The 12,398-nt window shown below is 51.3% G+C and overlaps 2 long non-coding RNA genes across 2 annotated transcripts; one reads left to right on the forward strand and one right to left on the reverse strand.

Moving 5' to 3' along the window:
• The first annotated feature begins 3,620 nt into the window (after positions 1-3,620).
• Positions 3,621-8,644, forward strand: LOC123329700. Its single transcript, XR_006545229.2, has 3 exons — positions 3,621-4,436; positions 5,646-5,738; positions 6,875-8,644. It is a non-coding gene; the product is annotated as an uncharacterized LOC123329700 (long non-coding RNA).
• A 1,469-nt stretch (positions 8,645-10,113) lies between these two features.
• On the reverse strand, positions 10,114-12,334 carry LOC123329702. The gene is made up of 2 exons (XR_006545231.2): positions 11,944-12,334; positions 10,114-11,040 (listed from the first exon to the last, which is right to left on the reverse strand). It is a non-coding gene; the product is annotated as an uncharacterized LOC123329702 (long non-coding RNA).
• Positions 12,335-12,398: the final 64 nt, after the last annotated feature.

Consider the following 12,398-nt stretch of genomic DNA (forward strand, 5'->3'; position numbering starts at 1 on the left):
ACTTACATCACTCTCTCACCATCCTGATTTGTTTGCTTCAAAACACATCACAACACTCGGCAGCACTCCTGATCGGCCGATTTTTCCACTGCCCACCCCCATCCCTATCCCCAAGCCCAGATGGAAACTCCAAGAGCTCAGGGACCATTTCTGTCTGTCTGTCTGCTCTCTCCCCAAGCCCTTGACACAGAACAGATGCTCAGTGAGCAGGTGTCGAATAAATGGACGTCAGAGCTGGACGGTCCTGAAAGCTCAATAGCCAGCCCCATGTTGAAGTCCAGAGGCTTGGGGCAGCTTTCTGCGACTCACCCAGTGAATCTGAAGGTGGCAAGGGAGGCTCTGGGTCATGGTCAAAACGCCCTTCTCATTTCTCCTCTAATCTTCCAGGATGGTGAGGGAGGTCTCCTCGACCACCTGGGGGGCGGTGACCGCTCCAGAGCCTGACCACCTGCACTTAAGTCCTCTTGTCTGACTTTACGAGATGTATTGACTCTGGGCAAGTGCCAGAACCCCAGGTTTCTCTTGTATAAAATGGAAATAACGCTGGTACCGCCTGGACGTGGTCATGTCACCGCCCCAGCAAGATGATTTTATTGTAGTGTGCCCCAATCTGTGCTTGGGCACTCAGGTCTGTGCCCTTGGCCCCACCCCAGGACTGCTGAATCCCTGCCTCCTGGAGTCCTCCACCCTCCGCACCCCCCACCCCCCACCCCTGCAACCTCCCCATGGCCTGATTGATAAGAGCCGGACTGCTGACTTCTGCTTTCCAGTCTCTCTCCTGACACGGCTGCCTCGTGTCAGGTCTGAAAGGCAAGTTTACAAGATAGATTTTAAAAGCCTCCCGGACAGGGGAGCTGGTTTACATGCCTCCAGGGCCAATTCAGCATTCGCCTTTTAATGAAAACAGACTCCTGGTTCCCGAGCGAGCTCAGAAGAGACACTCAGCTCATAGCAGTCAGTTGGCGAGCATTTGCTGCCAGGATGCACTGCGTCGTCCTCAATCTTGGGGGCTCAGGACTTGTCCCCCCAGGACCCCGTCTATTTCCTCCTTTCTACCTGCTCTCTCTCCTCTTTCCAAAAATGCCAAAATAAGAGTGCTAAGTTTGTGGGGGTGTGAGTCATTCTGGGTCTAGTAGATGAGATGACCCCAAGTAGTGATTTTTAAAAAGAAGTGAACCAACATTTAAAAGTCAGATGATTTTTTATTTTTTTAAAATTGAGGGACTTCCATGGGGGTCTGGAGGCTAAGACTCTGTGCTCCCAATGCAGGAGGCCTGGGGTTTGGTCCCCGGTCAGGGAACTAGGTCCCACATGCTGCAATCAGGAGTTTGAACGCCGCAACTAAAGGTTCCGAGGGCTGCAGCTAAGACCTGGCAAGCCAAATACATTGAAAATAAATATTTTTAAAAAATTGGATTTCCAGTCTGAAGATTTGCTAGCAACCCCAGCATGCACACACATGCACGAACACACACACACACACACACACACACACACACACACCCTGCATCGCAACAGCAGGCTGGGGCAGAGCAGCAGCCCCCTCTCTGAACGAGCTGCGTTTTCTCAGGTTTTCGACAATTCCCACCTCTCCTGTGCTCAGCTTGTTCTCTGTGGGCATCTGAGTTTGAGAGCCCCATCCTGCCGCATACCCGGCTGGGGTCTTAGACCAGTGTACTCGCTTTACAGATGAGGACACTGAGGTTCAGAGAGGGAGAGTGACTTGCCCGAGGTCACCCAGAAAGTTGATCATGCCGCCAGGACCAGAGCCCAGAGTGCAGCCTCCCAGGGAGCCATTCGCTGCCCTGACCACAGCCCGCACCCTTGGGCTTCTGGGGGTTCCCCTCTTCGATGTCTGAAGGCAGCTGTAGCCTCCTCCACGTGGCTGCCAAAGAGAGATTTGAACACTCAGATCTGTTCTCATTATGTCACTCACTTCTCCGCTTTGAGGAAAAAGAACATTTTTCCCAGTCTCAGGATAGAGTCAGCCTCCTTGGAATGACATTCTGAGCCCGCGCTCCGTGGCCCCAGCCCACCTCTCCTGCCTCACCTGTCACTTCCACCACCCTCCCCGCAGCCGGTCTTGACCATTCACTCTTCCCCAAACACCCCACTGTGCCCTTTCCACAGGCTGCAGGACCTGCCCTTCTGCAGATGGAATTCTGCTCAGCCTTCAAGGGCCCTCGCCACATCATTTCCACTGAGAACCCTTCCTGGACTCCTGATCGCACTGCAGGGTCCCCCAGCCAGAGCTAACGACACCCTCCTCTCCTCCACCCTGGACTCCTGATCACACTGCAGGGCCCCCCGGTCAGAGCTAACGACACACTCCTCTCCTCCACCGCTCTGCTTATCCCTCTTTAGCACAGGTTGCTTTGTGTTCTTGCCCCAGTTGCTGCATTTGCCTTATTATCAACTACTGCCAGACAGTAGATAACTTACTGAGCCCTTAATGTGTCCCAGGCTGAGCCCTTCCCCTGGATTTGCTCATACATTCAATAGTCCTCAGTTCAGTTCAGTTCATTTCAGTTGCTCAGTCGTGTACGACTCTTTGCAACCTCATGGACTGCAACAATGCCAGGCCTCCCTGTCTATTACCAACTCCTGGAGTTTACTCATACTCATGTCCATTGAATTGGTGATGCCATCCAACCATCTCATCCTCTGTTGTCCCCTTCTCCTCCTGCCTTCAATCTTTCCCAGCATCAGGGTCTTTTCTTGAAGAAATGAGTCAGTTCTTCACATCAGGTAGCCAAAGTATTGGAGTTTCAGCTTCAGCATCAGCCCTTCCAATGAATATTCAGGACTGAGTTCCTTTAGGATGGACTGGTTGGATCTCCTTGCAGTCCAAGGGACTCTCAAGAGTCTTCTCTAACACCACAGGACCAGAATGAGCTATTGGAATTTCCCCATGTACCCCACCCACCTCTGGGCCTTATCTCATACTGTTCCCTCTGCCTATACTGGGAACTCTCCACACCTTCCTTCCCCTCTTCCAGAAGGTGCCCTGCCCTTTTAGAGGTACACTCTGAACCTGGCCTGCCTACCCCTCTGAGCCCAGCTCAGTCCACTTCTCCCCTCGCTCACTCCACCTCAGCCACACTGGCCTCCCTCTGCTCCTCACATAAAGCCAAGTCCTTTCCTGCTCCAGGACTCTTGTTCTTGCTGTCCCCTTGGCCTGGAAGGCCCTCTCGCTGTCCTTGCTCCTCCTCGTCATTCAGGTCACAGCTCCAATGTCACCACCTCTGGGGTGACATCTGCCCTCTTTGCTCCTGCATGGCCGCGACGAGTGAGTGGTCACCTGTCTCCCAGGAGTTGAAGCCTCAGGGAAGCAAAGTCTGCATCTGTCTTGGTCACGGTAACCCCAGCACCTGGCGGGAGACCTGGCACACAGTAGGTGCTCAATAAATCTTTGAGTAGCTGCAAGGAAGGGAGGGAGGGAAAGAGAGTGCAGACGAAAGGAAAGAAGGAAGGGAGGGGGTAGTGGGAGAAGGGAAAATAAGAAAGGAGCGCCCAGTTCTCCTAGCTCTTGCTGTCTTGCAAGGTTGCACTTTAAAACTGACAAAACATCTTGTCCCTGGCACAGAGTGTGGGCGGAAGCGGGGGTGGAGACGGAGGGGAACCAAGGACAGGAAGGGACAGACGTCTCTCTTTACCCTCCAACGGCAGGATCTGAGTGAGGTTCTTAACAATTTTTGTCCCACTCAGAGCCTCTTTCCCCTCCCTTGTCCTGGGGGCAGGGGTAACATATAAAGACAGGCACCCCTAGATGTCAAGTTCACTGGGAAGGGCCAGAGGAGTGTCAGAGATTGGGCCTGACCAGAGGCTGAACTGGGGACAAGAAAGATTAGAGCTTGAAGAAGACAGGAGTCCTGGTGAGCAGGGGACAGGAGGGGAGGCGAATGTCCGCCCACGGCCCTGAAGCGGAGAGTGAGCAGCCTTACCGCTGCCTGATATATACAGCGGTTACCCAGGCCGTAAATTAGAGTCAGGGTCCCAGATTAGCCCTGGAATTAAGTACTGTAAGAATCTGAGGAGAAAAAAAAATCACATAAAATTCAATTTAAAGATTAAACAGTTATGCTTTCCTGTGAAGCCCGCCTCCTGAGATGATTAAATCGCCCTGCATTTGGGCAGGAGCTCTCACCTGAAGGTCTCAAGCTGGCAGCAAGTTACACAGTGGGTTGAAACAGGGTGCCCCTGGTCCCTAAGGCTTCAGGTCCTTGGGGAAGGACCAGCTATGCCTGCTTGTCCCCCACCCATCAGTCAAGCCCCCTCCAATCATCCCCTGCTCTTGGGTCACAAAGAAGGAGAAACCAGGAGGAGAGGAGGGCTGCCAGGGAAGCCCATCCCCATCTTGGGAGCTGAGAGTTTGCAGACTGCCGACATGACCATGCACAGCACTCGGAGTATGCAGATTGTGTCCAGGATGGAAGGTAAGACCCCAAAGGACCTCATGTCCACCCTTCTTTGGATGAGGAGAACAAGATCCAGAGAACAGAGGGATTCACCCAAGACTACTTAATTAAATGTCAGGGCTGGAGCAAGACTCTGGGTCTCCCGACATTTGGGGTTCATTTCTTAGTAACGGCACACAAGCCATTCAAGCAAGGCAGTTACAGGCAAGTAACACCTGTCCCAGGACTTTGGTTGGAGTTGTCAGGAATAAGGCACTTTCTTTCTCCTGAGGTTGCCCAGCTGGTCAGATGTAACCCTAGATATTGTGAAACTCATCTTTGTCATCAACTAGACAGAGGCTACCTGAAGGTTAAGCCAAAGGGATGGAGAGAGATTTCAGATGATCTTGTTTAAGCACCTGGATCCAGCTATGCCTGAATGCAGTAACATAAAATGGTTTCAGTGACACAAGTCAAAACCTTCCAAGTCCGAGACCATTTGAATTGGGTTTCTGTCACATGTAACTGTAAGAGTCATTCAATTGTCCTCTTCTGAAGGAGGGAACCCAAGCTTCTAAGAACAGCCTGCCAGACTTGGCAGGACTCGGCACAGCTGCTCCATACCAAAGTGTTTATAGGGCCCACACTTGTTCTACCCAATCTTTGAGCCTCCAAGAGTGCCTCTGTCTAGGATGTGTTTTCCGCTTGTGTGCCTGGAAGACTCCTTTTCATTCCCCCAAATCCTCCCAGCAGTAACTACTTTTCTGTTTTTTTTTTTTTTTTTTTTTCTCCCCAGTCTTCTCCAGATGAATCATTTCTTCCCTTACTATATCAAGCATTTGGTGTATTTCTCTTATGCTTTCTCTCTTGGTTTGCAATCATCATTTATTTATATATTTGCTTCCCCCAGAGGTAAGGAACCAGTTTTCAAATGCCCTGGTATCTCCCAAGCTTAACACAGCTCCTGGTATGTAGGATGGAGTAGAACTGAACAGAATATGGGACAGAAAGGCACTAAACATATATAATTGGCTGATATCTTTCATAATTAGCCAACGGGAGTCCGTGTCTCCAAATTTCTCCTAAAGTCTTCTGCCAAAACTGGCCAGGGAAGCCTTTTGGATAGATAAGCCATTTGTTTGTTTGTTTGTTTTTTAGATAAGCCTTTTGATACACTTCTACCAAGCCCTGACTTGGTTACGAGTTTTGGTTCCAGACTCTCATCCCTTGGCTTCTGTGTGTCTGTAGGAAGGAGCCTTAACCTCTCTGGGCCCCAAGCTTCCGGGTTGGACAAAGTGACACGGTGCTGTGTAAAGAGCTTGGAACGGCGTCTGGCACATGGTAAGCACCCAGTAAATCTTAGGTGTCATTACTCAACACAGAGGAAACAAAAATTAACAGGAACTTTGACGAGGACATTTTGTACTTTTCACTATCACTCTGTTTCATATTAAACGGTGTTTGTGGGAGCGTGTACCATGCCACCCTGTTTAATTGATTTAGAAGCACTTCTGAAAGCTCACCGCTGCCCCGAGCCCAGGTATGAGGTTTCAACGTGATTAACAAAGATGTCTGTGGTCATTTTATAAAATTGTCGAGCGTCAGGTACTTAGTGAGGAACATCATCACATCGTTTCTGTGGGAGAATTAGATCAGATTTAGATCATTTTGGCTAATAAGTGCATTTTACAAGCCCAGGCTCTCCCAGGCCAGGTGGAAAAAAACAGCTCAGAAATGGAGGAATTCACTGCAGACCTTGTTCACTTCCTGGCGTTGCTCACCAGAATCAGCATAGAGGTTTCACCTCCCACCGTTGTGTAGCTAGACGAAATTCTCAGCTCCCAGGAAAATAGCGTGTTCCCACAGGGCTCTTTCTGATGATTGGAAGGCTAGCCCACATACGCACCGAGTTTCCCTTATCACAGAGTTTCAAGAAGGGTGGGAGGAGGGCCAGGGAGAGCTCAGTTACTGAAAGCCTCCTGGGAGCAGGCATTGTGCTTGAGGCCATTATCTCATTAAATCCCACAGCATCCCTGGGAGAAAGGTACTGTGATTACACCTATTTTGCAGATGAGAAAACAAGGCCCAGAGAGGTGAGCTGACTTGTCCAAAGTCACCCAGCATTCTAACATGGAGTAGAGGCAGAGCTGTCTCACCGCAAGGCCAGTTTTCCTCCATGCCTCACCCGCGTCCTGGGGTGTCGTGTCCAGGAGCCCTTCCCAGCCTGACTCTGAGTCCGTTTCTGCTTTGGCTCCCAGACTGTGTCCTACTGACTCGTACTGTCAAGCTTGGCAGAAGATTTCGGCACAAGTTCTCTCTTGGGTAATATACAGATAACCACTTATGTAGTTTTTAAGCTATTGGAACCAGCTTCCAGGAGGGTCCACACCATGGATACACCTGTTTCTAAGTAAGGGAAACCTGTGTCCTAGAGAAGAACAACTCACAATTCATATCCTACTGTGATTTATTCTCAGTTAATGACGACGGCAAGTGACCTCCGTGACCACCGGCATGCTCCTCCAAGACTGACTTTAGGTGAACTTGGGACATAGAGTTCAGAGACCTGAGGGACCAAGGAGGGGCCTGGGTACCTTTGGATTGGCTGCATATTCGGGATTTGGCTCACCTTATGCAGAAGAGGGACTGTGCTGACGTCAAGATGTCGGGAGAGCCCCCGGGGACACTGAAGGTGTGGATGATGAAGCCACGGGCTGGCTCGGGCTCCACTGCCCCTCAGAAAGAGAGGAATTCAGCCCCCCATCCTAATGCTTCTACACTGACATGCCAATGTCCAGAAGAGAGGGGACTCCTGGGCTGGCTTAATATCAATAATAACACCAGTGTCCTCTCTTTCTTCAACTTCCTTCTGGATGGTGAGGACTTTGAAGACCTTGAGGGGAGGCAAGCTACAGGATGGAGGGGGCCTGGGTCCCTGAATGACTGCATGGAGCAGTGCTCTCTCTCCTCCACTGACCTGCTTTGGACTTATGGCATGAGTAATAAACCGACTCTTCTGGAATTAAAAGCCTGAGACTTGGGGTTGTTTGTTACAGCAATGATCCCACAGTGACTGATACATTCTTCCTTCACAGACTCAGTCTTGAGCCTCTCTCTCAATTTCCTCTTCTCCCTGAACCTTGGGTTTTCCTATCTGTTTCCTGGCTTTTGACCTCTCCTCATCCTGGGGCAATTCTTCTCCTGCTACCCTGACATCTATGCTAGAGGTCAATGCTTCTCTCTGGTTCTTCAAGGCCTCCTGGGAAGTGACCAATCACCTGTAAGGAGCAAGGTCAGGGGGAAAAAACAGACCACATGTTTGGATTGAGATGTGAGCCTACAACTCCAATCTGGGCTCTACTATAAACCTGCTGCATGACTGTGGGTAAGTCATTCCCCCCCTCTGAGTTTCCATTGCTTCATCTATGAAATGTGGAAGAAAGAAGTTTCACCTTTAACAGTGGCAGTCAAGTTGGATTCAACTGCTAAATCTGACAGACTCACAGGATCCCCAACGACAGTGCTCACTAACCTACAGTTGCTTACAGGAAGAGGACTCATCAGGATGGGCTTTCCGGCTAGGCACCAGAGAGGCAGGTGCGGGTCTTCAGCACCCTCCCTCTGTAAGGGATGTAGAACACCTCCAAACTGGGGAGGAGCCTCATTAGGCATTTGTACATTTTGCTGGTCGTGTCGGCATTTTTCCGCTACGTTACCAACCTCAACGGCAGAGCCGTCAGGGGTCTTGCCGAGGCCAGGTGCAAACCATCAGTCTCACTGCTTCCCATAAACAGTGCCGACAGGCTGGTCCGAGTTGCCCTGAAACTCCTCTGCCCCTGATGACAGAGCAACACCCTTGCACGGTGTGTTTCATGCCCTGACAGGCGATCAGGCCATATGGGGGCTTCAGCAAAACAGCTCATAGTTAACCCCCCATTTCCCCCCATCCTCAGCCCTGTCCTATGGGCCAGACCTTTTTGTGAAGAAATGATCATCCTTAGTCTGACAGCAATTAACAAACTCATGTCAATGTCAAACATTTGCTATAACCAGTGGGGGATTGGAACAAATCTGAAAAGGTGACTGAATCTTCCAATAAGACCAGCACAGATTTTCCCATACTTTAGGACTGACTTTATGATTCTTTCACCTCCCTGATCTACAAGCCATCTGCATTTAATGAATGATTAAGGACTGTAATCAATCTATCATTAATCAGATCTAAATCTTCTTCAGGCTGCTTCTCCTCCATTGGTGTAATGTCCTGAAGGTGTTCTGAGTCATTCTCCCAGTATATTTGATCACAGGCATCAGTATCATCATAAATTCTAGTGGTTTCTACAGTGTTAATTAGATCTAGGAATCCCGTATAACAGCAGCTAGCAGTATCCGGTGCTACCCTAGATATGTGATCACAGGATAAATGAGACATAATCACAGTATAATTATTTTAGCTCTCCCAACAAAATCTACCTTTTCCCGTAGATTTCTTAAGTTAGAGACCACGTCTCTGTTATTTCAGGACTCGGAACCTCTTGAGAACACAGCCAAACTCTTCTGCTCAGTTTGCTTGATTTGACAGCTACTGGTTCCCAGAGACAGGGATCCCCCAGGAGGGCTCATCTATCTCTCGGGATGGGGATGTTCAAAGTCCTTTGTTCACAGCTTTAAGTTCTACTGTTCTTGGATACTTCAACTTGAAGAGAGGCAAGATTCAGGGCTGGGAAGGTAAGCTAAATCAGTAGATTGGGCAGGCTGCTATTCAGACCTCGGAAGAGCAATTATTTCTTCTTCTTTTTGTGCAAGAGGCCTCAGATCATAAACACATTGATTTCCTATCAGTCAGACAAGCCGGGCTGAGGCATGAACAAGCTGCTCAGCATAAAGGGGAAGCTGGGCTAAGACCCCTGGTTTTGCTGAATCATCTTGGAAAATGCTAATGCCAGCCTGGAAAGGCCTCATCTGGCAGGGAGGCCGAAGCCCCCCTGTTTCCACCCCCTGCAGTGGGCTGTACCACATCCCAACTTGCCCTTGACTGTGTAACTCGACACCCGGTACCCTCGACCTTGATGTTCCTGTGGCTTAAACCTGGTGCCCAGCAAGCATTTTTCCTAACACTTACAGTGTGCTTGGTCCTTCCGCGTGTGTTACCTGGCTCAGTTCACACATCTCAGCAGGTGGGGCAGGACTGTTTAACCTCCTTGGAGGATGACTCTGGGCACCCAAAGGGGACGGGACTCACCCAAGCGACTGACTTTGCACGTGCTGCAGCTGACACCCAGCTCAAACCCAGGCCTCCTGACTCCACGTAAGCTCCCATTCTGCAGGCCATCCAGGCCTAGACGGGAGGTTAAGGCCTGCCCCTGACACCAGTCCAGACTGTGTCGGCCTGGGGCCTGGGAGACCCCAGAGCTGGCAGAAGGATTTCCTGATGAGGTTTCTGCACGCTTCTGATGCTAGAGAATCCTTTCCGATGCCCAACTTCTGTCAGCAAAGGCCTTTCCAAATGATAACACTCTGTGGCAGGATGGGCAGCACATCCTCCCATTTTACAGATGAACAAATGGAGGCTGTGGGAAGTTGTGGCTTCCCCATGGACCCAGGTCAGGTCCAGGGCTCTTCAGAGTGGCTTCCCCAGTGCCTGGTGTCCTTTCCACATTAGCAGACCCTCAGTTTTTTCTTTTTTTTTTTTTGTCAAATGAATAAATGAACAAGGTACAGATTTTCCATTTCTTTATTTCTGAAATGATCACATCAAAGTCTGTTGCCTGTTAGAGCAGGAAGGGGCCTTAGAGTTCATTCAATCCCCTCACTGTCCTGATGAAGCAACCAAAGCTCAGGGAGGGCTAGTGACTTGCCCACCCTCACACACCCAGACAGAGGCAAAGCAGGCAGTAGACTCCCTGTTCAGCGATCAGGGTGACCTGACTCATCTCAGAGGCTTCCCATGGAAGGAACAGTGTTCCTGGGCTTTGCAAACAGCCCTTTTGGGTGGCAGGGGGCCAATGCAGAGAGGTGACACCTTCTCCGAGCTACCTGCACCCCTCTTTCCCTCTGACCTGGATCTGACTCTGCCTCCTGCAGTCGCTCCCCTTCTTCTCTCTCCTTTCTTTCCCCAGACTGGAGCCAGAGCCGTTGTTCCCTATGCCCATCTCCCCCTGGAGGGCCCTCCCTGCGGCTGTGAAAACACAAGGGCCTCATAACCTGAAGGGCAGGATTGATGAGAAAATAAATTCCTGATTAGTGTTTTAATTTTAAGGATCTTTAGAAGGGACTAAACAGCAAGGGAGGCTGGTGGAGAAAGCCTGGATTATTAAAACCATAAATCCTTGCTGGGAGGGGCAGGGAAAGGGGCTGGAAGGAAAGCAGAGGAGGGCAGACAGGGCTTCCTTTGGGATGCAGGGGTGGGGGCGGGGTGAGGGAGTAGGAGGCGAAGGCCAAGGGCCTGGGTTGTCCCCTCCTTCCTCCACCCAGCCTTCCCTGGGGTGTGGGCTAGAGGACCCCCGTCCCCTGCTCCCGCCAACCTTGGCTAATCTCCCTCCTCTCTGAGAGGGCTGGGCCACCGATGAGGTTGACAGCTCCTGGGGTGGGGAAGGTGGAAGTCTGCTAGTTCAAGCTTCTCTCCAACTGATCTGCACAGCATCTGGCAAAATAAGTGCCTATCAGTTTCCTGAGCAGTGGGAGAGGTGAGAGAGGACAGAGGAGAAGCACCCTGGGTGGGGATGGGGTTAGACTGCCCGCGCTGAAAGCCTGGCACTGCTCCCTTCCTCCGCTGGCCTCTCTGTTGGATGGAGAAAATTGTAGCCGCCCCCTGGCCCTGCCACCTCATCGGTGTGTGTGTGACAATGAAATGAGATCATGCACGAAAGGTGTTGGCACCCATTAAATGTTAGCTTTTGTTTCTATTGCTGGCAGGAAGAAGCAGTTCCCTTCCACCATTTCAGTTTGATTCTCATCCCATTTTACAGGCCCAGAGAGCCAAGCCCTTTGCCCAAGGCCACGAGGATTTGAGCTCAGCTCTGCAGTCAATTTCTCTCCAAGGGTCTCTGGGTCTGCTCTCAGGAGGGGGTTTAGGGATACAGGGGGCTGGGAGGGAATGAGGTCCAACCAGCAGCCCTGCCTGGCAGGTGGGGAAAGCATGGCCAGGAAGTGGGATGGCTCCAGATCACTGACAAGGCCCAGGACCTGCGGTCCAGGTGGCCTGGGGTGGGGGATGGGGAAGTAAGTGGTCTCTCCTCTACTCTGCCCTTGAGCAGGCACAAGAGGCCCTCAGCCCCAGACCAGCAGCCAGCGGGTGAGGAAGTGTGATAGGTGTCATGGGAACATCTCCCTGTGTACTTTGTCCCCCTCTTCAGCCCTCCAGCCTCTCCATCTGCTTTTGGGTGACCTCTAAGTCCCAGGGGAGCCGCTGACATTGCACACCCCCAGGGGGCATCATTCCGGCTGTGCAGAAGGTAGACTGTATGATGTAGTTCAGGGAAGGCGGGGGAGTGATAGGTAATACATCACCGGGATGAGGAAGCTGACTCTCCCGGGAATTTCTCACCGTGGGTCTCCGGGCCCCACTTCAGAGGCAGAAGGGCTGTTCCTCTTGAGAAGAAAGCCAGGCACTCCATGAGGAATTCAGAGGAAAGGGCTTGGCAGTCATCTTGGGAGGAGGCGTGGGTGGCCCCTAAAGGTGAAGGCTGGATGAACTGAGCCACTTGAGCCCAGCTGTGACGCAAGAGGAATGCCATGGCTCATAAAGGAAAGAAGAGGAGGAGAAAAAGTCTGGTCCCTACTGTCCCCCACCCCAGGAAGACGTCTCTGGGTCTGGGTGGCCTCTGCCCTCCCCTCCAGGGCAGAGTGGCTCCTTACAACCAGAGCCGAGCGACCTGGGCCGGAGTCTGGGAGCCCCTGCAGCGCCTTCTCGGCTTGCTCGGCCCCAAATCCTTTTAAAAGCTGCCCAAGCCCACATACCTTGGTCTATTTTAATCAAGGGAGGAACTGGGGCCTGCCACC

The sequence above is a fragment of the Bubalus bubalis genome, chromosome 16, assembly GCF_019923935.1.
Source record: "Bubalus bubalis isolate 160015118507 breed Murrah chromosome 16, NDDB_SH_1, whole genome shotgun sequence".
Lineage (NCBI taxonomy): Eukaryota > Metazoa > Chordata > Mammalia > Artiodactyla > Bovidae > Bubalus > Bubalus bubalis.